Source organism: Ptiloglossa arizonensis, unplaced genomic scaffold (genome assembly GCF_051014685.1).
Source record: "Ptiloglossa arizonensis isolate GNS036 unplaced genomic scaffold, iyPtiAriz1_principal scaffold0020, whole genome shotgun sequence".
Classification (NCBI taxonomy): domain Eukaryota; kingdom Metazoa; phylum Arthropoda; class Insecta; order Hymenoptera; family Colletidae; genus Ptiloglossa; species Ptiloglossa arizonensis.
This window is the reverse complement of record NW_027478390.1, coordinates 137,501-145,000: the sequence shown is the minus strand read 5'-3', so window position 1 is coordinate 145,000 and position 7,500 is coordinate 137,501. Positions and strand designations below refer to the sequence as shown.

Genomic DNA, 7,500 nt, shown 5'->3' with positions numbered 1-7,500 from the left:
CTCTTCGTTCTGCTCTGGAGAATAGGAGTCAGATCGAGAGTGAGCGAGAGAGGGGAAGAATAAGTAGAATCGAAGTCGACGCGTGTTAGTAGTATTCCTTTAGTATGTTTTACTGGAAAAGCAACGGACGGACGTTAAAATTTCAACCGGTTAAACGTCTAGCGAGCGTTTCGCATCGAATTTCAGTTAGAGAGACACTTTGGCGAGGTGCTTGAAAATCTCTCCTTGTCACCGAGAAAACAGCAGGCTTCCTTTTCTTCGGTTCAACGCGAAGAACTCTCTCAATCGACAGAACCATGTAAGCGTCACCGATGGGATTTTGCGTCGGGCGACGCCGTACGTGTGGGAATGCGGTGAAAAGAAAAGAATCTGCGTGAGAGATAGGGAGAAAATGCTCGTCGAGCGTGTTACTGAGGGAAGGAATAAGACCTCTCGTTCGCGCCCCGACGTCGTTTCCCCACTCCTCGCTCGTTCTTCTTTTACACCCGTCCACGTCGGCGTATATCCCCGCCTACCCTGGTACGCGAGCGAACAACGATTGAAGAGAGAGGATCATCATCGCGTATGCAACTGCAGAACACGTCGAGTTGGGACGAAAAGATTGTGGCGCCTTGCTCTCTTTGATTCGGCGTCGTTGCCTTTCGCTGTTAAAGAAAAACACGTTTGTTTGACGACCTCAGAGTAGGCGAGATTACCCGCTGAATTTAAGCATATTACTAAGCGGAGGAAAAGAAACTAACAAGGATTTCCTTAGTAGCGGCGAGCGAACAGGAATGAGCCCAGCACTGAATCCCCGCGGTATTGCCGCAGGGAAATGTAGTGTTCAGGAGGATCCGCTTATCCCGTGACGTCGAACTGAGTCCAAGTCCAACTTGAATAGGGCCATTTACCCACAGAGGGTGCCAGGCCCGTAGCGACCAGTACGCGTTTCGGGAGGATCTCTCCTTAGAGTCGGGTTGCTTGAGAGTGCAACCCTAAGTGGGTGGTAAACTCCATCTAAGGCTAAATATGACCACGAGACCGATAGCGAACAAGTACCGTGAGGGAAAGTTGAAAAGAACTTTGAAGAGAGAGTTCAAGAGTACGTGAAACCGTTCAGGGGTAAACCTGAGAAACCCAAAAGATCGAACGGGGAGATTCATCGTCAACGAAGCTGGCCCCCGTTGGTGCGCGATAACCCGAATGGGCCTTCCTGGTCCCATGAAGGGGTTACACCACCTTTGGGTGAAGTCCGGTAACGTAGTCGTGCACTTCTTCCTTAGTAGAACGTCGCAACCCGTTGTGTGTCGGTCTACGGCCTGAGCTGCATTGCCTGTCGCGGCGCCTTCGTACGCTCGCGGCAGAGGCTCGGTCGCCCGACCGGCTGCACGACGGTACTCTGACGGTATCGGGCCGCAACCAATCCATTCTTGAAATGTGTGTGCGTCGGGCCCGCCGCAAGCTCGGACAGTTTACCCGGAGACGACGGATCTGAATGCCGTCCCCGGGCCTGGCCAGCTGTTAGCAGGCGGTGTCCTTGGACTGGCCAAGCTTTGAATTACCGGTTGGCGACGCTACTGCTTTGGGTACTCTCAGGACCCGTCTTGAAACACGGACCAAGGAGTCTAACATGTGCGCGAGTCATTGGGAGAAGTAAACCTAAAGGCGCAATGAAAGTGAAAGTCGGCCTTGCGTCGACCAAGGGAGGATGGGCCGCTTACGTATCGGCCTCGCACTCCCGGGGCGTCTCGTTCTCATTGCGAGAAGAGGCGCACCCAGAGCGTACACGTTGGGACCCGAAAGATGGTGAACTATGCCTGGTCAGGACGAAGTCAGGGGAAACCCTGGTGGAGGTCCGTAGCGATTCTGACGTGCAAATCGATCGTCGGAACTGGGTATAGGGGCGAAAGACTAATCGAACCATCTAGTAGCTGGTTCCCTCCGAAGTTTCCCTCAGGATAGCTGGCACTCGCTCGTTCCTCCGCGAACGCATGCGAGTTTCATCTGGTAAAGCGAATGATTAGAGGCCTTGGGGCCGAAACGACCTCAACCTATTCTCAAACTTTAAATGGGTGAGATCTCTGGCTTGCTTGGATCATGAAGCCACGAGATATTTTGAATCAGAGTGCCAAGTGGGCCAATTTTGGTAAGCAGAACTGGCGCTGTGGGATGAACCAAACGCAGAGTTAAGGCGCCTAAGTCGACGCTTATGGGATACCATGAAAGGCGTTGGTTGCTTAAGACAGCAGGACGGTGGCCATGGAAGTCGGAATCCGCTAAGGAGTGTGTAACAACTCACCTGCCGAAGCAACTAGCCCTGAAAATGAATGGCGCTGAAGCGTCGCGCCTATACTCCGCCGTCAGCGGCAAGTGGGGAGGGACGTGTCACTCCCGGGTGACCGTCCTCCATAAAGCCCTGACGAGTAGGAGGGTCGCGGCGGTGTGCGCAGAAGGGTCTGGGCGTAAGCCTGCCTGGAGCCACCGTCGGTGCAGATCTTGGTGGTAGTAGCAAATACTCCAGCGAGGCCCTGGAGGACTGACGTGGAGAAGGGTTTCGTGTGAACAGCCGTTGCACACGAGTCAGTCGATCCTAAGCCCTAAGAGAAATCCTATGCAGATGAGGTGTCCTAAAATAATGAAACATCGTACAAACAGAAACATAAAAGAGACACACACCCATTGGGCGAAAGGGAATCCGGTTTCTATTCCGGAACCCGGCTGCGGAACCGCTTACCATTCGGGCCCTCGTAAGAGTGTTCGTCGGGGTAACCCAAAATGACCTGGAGACGCCGTCGGGAGATCCGGGAAGAGTTTTCTTTTCTGTATAAGCGTTCGAGTTCCCTGGAAACCTCTAGCAGGGAGATAGGGTTTGGAACGCGAAGAGCACCGCAGTTGCGGCGGTGTCCGGATCTTCCCCTCGGACCTTGAAAATCCAGGAGAGGGCCACGTGGAGGTGTCGCGCCGGTTCGTACCCATATCCGCAGCAGGTCTCCAAGGTAAAGAGCCTCTAGTCGATAGATTAATGTAGGTAAGGGAAGTCGGCAAATTGGATCCGTAACTTCGGAATAAGGATTGGCTCTGAGGAGCGGGGCGTGTCGGGCTTGGTCGAGAAGTGAGTCTGGCTGACGTGCCGGGCCTGGGCGAGGTGAACGGTATCATTACTGTTACCGGGATCCGATCTCGGTCCCGTGCCTTGGCCTCTCACGGATCTTCCTTGCTGCGGAGCTTCTGTGGCGTTTGACGTCGCGGTCGTTTCTTCGGCCGTCATTCAACACTCAGCTCAGAACTGGCACGGACTAGGGGAATCCGACTGTCTAATTAAAACAAAGCATTGCGATGGCCCCCAAGAGTGTTGACGCAATGTGATTTCTGCCCAGTGCTCTGAATGTCAACGTGAAGAAATTCAAAAAAGCGCGGGTAAACGGCGGGAGTAACTATGACTCTCTTAAGGTAGCCAAATGCCTCGTCATCTAATTAGTGACGCGCATGAATGGATTAACGAGATTCCCTCTGTCCCTATCTACTGGTGGGGAGTAATTCAAGGGCTAGGTCAATGAAGTAGGAATACGGAGACCAGAACCCGGGGTTGCAGGAGCAGGGGTAGAGCATCCCCTGGCTCACCGAAAGTCCAAAAATCGTCCATTACGGCCCAAACACGCTCAAACCGAGCCGGAGCTGGCACCGGCCTCGGCAATGACGAAACCACCCAAGCGGATGCTGCGTACTCCCACCTAGAAACATCTACAAACACAGTGGAAAGAGTGCGCAGCAAGTGAAGGAGCCACGGCGGGTAAAAATTATAAGCGACCGATCACCCGTCGTATTGGAAAATAAAGCAACACGCCGCTGGCACTTGGAAAAAAATAGCAACAGAATTGTGAAGCTATCGAGCGAAAGTTTGGGTTGGGACTCAGGTGAGCCAAGGGTCGATGCTCCCCAGCCCGGCCGTTTTACTCGGGACATGATGCCCGAGGTCATGTTCAAGTTACGTTGCGTACCTCCACGCGGTCCCACTGGGGGTCCCGTGTCAAACGGGATCGCTAAACCGAACGTAGCGAAGCAGAGGGGGCAACTGCTGAGGTTTGTCCCCCCCGTGTTTGCCGTGCGGGGCGACCCGTGTCGTCGGAAAGGTGGGTCCTGGGATCTGAGGGGGCCCTGTCCTGCGGGAGAGTGTGCACCCAACACGTACCTTTGGCCACTGCTTCGACTAGACGGGCGGCTAGGCGAGAAAAGCAGCTCTTTGCCTAGTCAATCGGCTTGGAACGACCATACGTCTCGGCGAGTGGGTTCTATTTTGGGCGAGGAAGGGGACCTTGGAGTCCGGGGAGACCCGGTCGGCCTTGGAACGCGGACTATATCCTGGGTAATGTCCTAACCTGGCGGAGCCAGGTTCCATTTGAGGGTCCGAGGAGGCTGGGACATGCAGCGGGATGAAAAGACGTAACTTAATATGGAAACACAAACTCAAATATCGGATCAACCCGTGGTCGTTCTTGAGATCCTCAAGAGCGACGCGGTGGTAGTAAAAAAGGAGGTCGACGATGCAGGTGCTCCCGGCACGTCGTCCCCCAAAACGAAGAAGGAGGGTGCTGGGGAGGGACACAAACACGCCTCCCCTAGCAAAGTTTCAACAGGCACGGCGAAGCCTGCGGGTGACAAAACCCCCGCGCCGCCGCTGCCCAAGAAACAGGCGAGAAACGCGGCCAAGCCGCAAAAGCAGGATGGACCGGGTGTACCCACCCGTAAAAATCCAAAAGAGCCACGGGCCGATAAGCCCAGCGCTCACCTAACGTCAGGGGCCCACGGGAAGATCCCACCGGGCCCGGGAGTAAAGCCTGGAGACTGGACAACCGTCTCCAGGAAGAAAAAGGCCGGCACAGCCATACCAGGCAAACCGGCCTCCGAGAAACGGGGCAAGGTACCGACGGAGGCGGTATCTGGGCCCAAAATACGGCCGCTCGATCTCATACGAGACGAAGCCTCGGCCGTGATCGCGGATGTCCGGAGCTTCTGCCTTCGACCGGAGTCGAAGGTAACAAAGGAGGCCGGTGGCCGTGTGATCGGCCAAACATCCGCGCTCTACGAGCTCGTCCAGGAACTGCTCATTCGCAGCAGCTTCCTCGAAGGGCAGCTCGCCGCGGTGCGCCAGGACTCCAAGGAGTCCCTCAAGGCGGCCGTAGAGAGCGTGGCGCAGAGGACGCTGAAGGCGGTGAGCCGCCCAGATGCGAAATCTGCGACGGTAACAAAGGTGTCGACCTACGCAGATGCGGTTAAGGTCGTTAGCAAAAGAGTCTCCTCAGACGCGGTGATGCCACCCCGAAACGCGGTGCGCATATTCCCGCCGAAAGGAAAGAAGCAGAACAGTGACGTAACAAAAAACACTGTTCTGTCTGTCGTTAAGCCTACCAAGGCCAAGATCCGCGTTACAGCGGTTCGACGCATCCACTCAGGTGGCATAGTCGTCGAGACCGAACGCGAAGAAGACCTGAAGGCCTTCACGAATTCTGCGGAACTGAAAGGAGTGGGTCTTTCAGTTTCCGTACAAACGAAGAGGAAGCCTACACTTATAGTGTACGACGTTCCTCGCAAGGTTACAAAGGAGGAGGTTGTATCCAGTATTTGGAAACAAAACCTCAGTGAAATGACACAGGGGGAAGTGTCATCCGCCTTGAAAGTCCGGTTTGCAACCGGGCCCAAGGCGAATAACGCAAAAACGACCAACTGGGTCATTGAGTGCAGCCCGCAGGTTCGCCTGCGGCTCAAAGAAAGAGGCCGAGTATACATCGGATGGTCGTCTTGCCGTGTGCAGGACTACGTTGCGGTGGCTCGGTGCTTTAAGTGCCAGAGGTTTGGCCACATGGCCAAACACTGTAAAACCAAAGAGGAGATATGCGGACATTGTGCTAGAGGTGGGCACACGATCAGCTCCTGCAAGAGTTTGAACAAGACCCCGGTCTGTTCAAACTGCAAGGCTAGGGGCAAAAGACATGACCATCGGTCGAAAGACAAGTCCTGCGCGTCCTATCAGGTCGCGCTGGAACAAGCTATAGCTCGGACCGATTATGGCGGGCAAAAATAAACGCAATAAAACCGAGAGCATCCCTCTGAGACAATACCGGGTCGTGCAGCATAACATGCGACGAGCCCGGATTGTTCTTGATGAGGTGAGGGAGTTGATGCACTCGCGAAAGATCGATGTGCTGCTCGCGCAGGAGCCCTATTCCCAAGAGGGTACCGTCCCTGGGCTGGGGCTTGCGACGAAAGTAGTCACGGGGGGCACACCGGTAATGGCGGCAATTGCTGTCCGGAACCCGGAACTCTCCGTGGTCAAAATCTCGCATCTGTGCGACTCGCATTTGACCTGCGTTTGCATCAGCGATGATGCGGCCGGAAGTTTTTACTTGGTCAGTCAGTACTTTCAATGCTCCGAGGAGATTGAACCCAGCTTGGCTCGACTGGGAAAAGTACTTGATGCTCTCGGACACAGTCGGGTCGTTATCGCGGCGGACGTCAATGCCAAGTCCCCCTCGTGGGGCGGCACACGAACGGACGCGCGGGGAGATGAACTCGAAGAGTTCATCGCTCAACACGGCCTGACTGTGATGAACGATGCTGGAAGTATACCCACATACTCCAGCCCAAGTGGCGAATCATGGATCGACGTTACGCTAGTGACGAACGATATGTCGAAATATGTGAAAAACTGGAGGGTCCAATACGATTGGACCTCCAGCGATCATCGAGCGATTGAGTTTGTGTTACAGTTCGCAGACGTGAGCGAGGATCGTCGTGCCTTGGAGCCCCGATTCCGCACGTCCAAAGCGGACTGGTCTCGCTTCGATCGTGCGTTGCTTGAACGCGAGAGGCTCCTTCCCGGAGACGTCGAATGTCGAAGGGATGTCGAACATCTAGCACAGGAGATCGAGCTGGCGATCGTCCACGCGTGCAAAGCCTCCATACCTGTCAAGCAATGGCACTCAAAATCCGTCCCTTGGTGGACGAGGGAATTGACCAAACGGAAGACGCACGTGTATCGTCTGAGACGTGCCTTCCAGCGTGAGAAAGACCAAAAGGAGAGAGCAGCTAGAAAGGCTGAATACAATAACGCCAGAAAAGCCTATACAGCTGCTGTTCGAACTGCCAAGTTTCAAAGCTGGACAAACTTTGTTACCGAGCAAGGAAACAAGGAGCCCTGGGGGCTCACATACAAGATCGCCCAAAAGAAGGTGCGAGTTGAGACAGCTGTCTCCAACATTCGAACGCAAGACGGCTATACGATGGACTGGAAATCCACCGCCTCGCAGCTCCTCGGAGCGTTAATCCCGGACGACACGACCGCGGACGAAACGCCGGAGCAATCGAACATCAGGCTAGATTCAATCACCGACCCGCCGACGGAAGACTGCACAGTCTTCACTAGGAAGGAGGTTGGAGACGCGATCTGGAGCCTAAAGCGAGGAAAATGCCCTGGTCCGGACCGTTTAGAGGTCGAAGTCCTAAGACGCGCGTATGGATCCGTCC

At 54.9% G+C, this 7,500-nt stretch overlaps 1 pseudogene; it reads left to right on the top strand.

Moving 5' to 3' along the window:
• The first annotated feature begins 671 nt into the window (after positions 1 to 671).
• On the top strand, positions 672 to 3,539 carry LOC143154431 (large subunit ribosomal RNA; annotated as a pseudogene).
• The last annotated feature ends 3,961 nt before the right edge of the window (positions 3,540 to 7,500 follow it).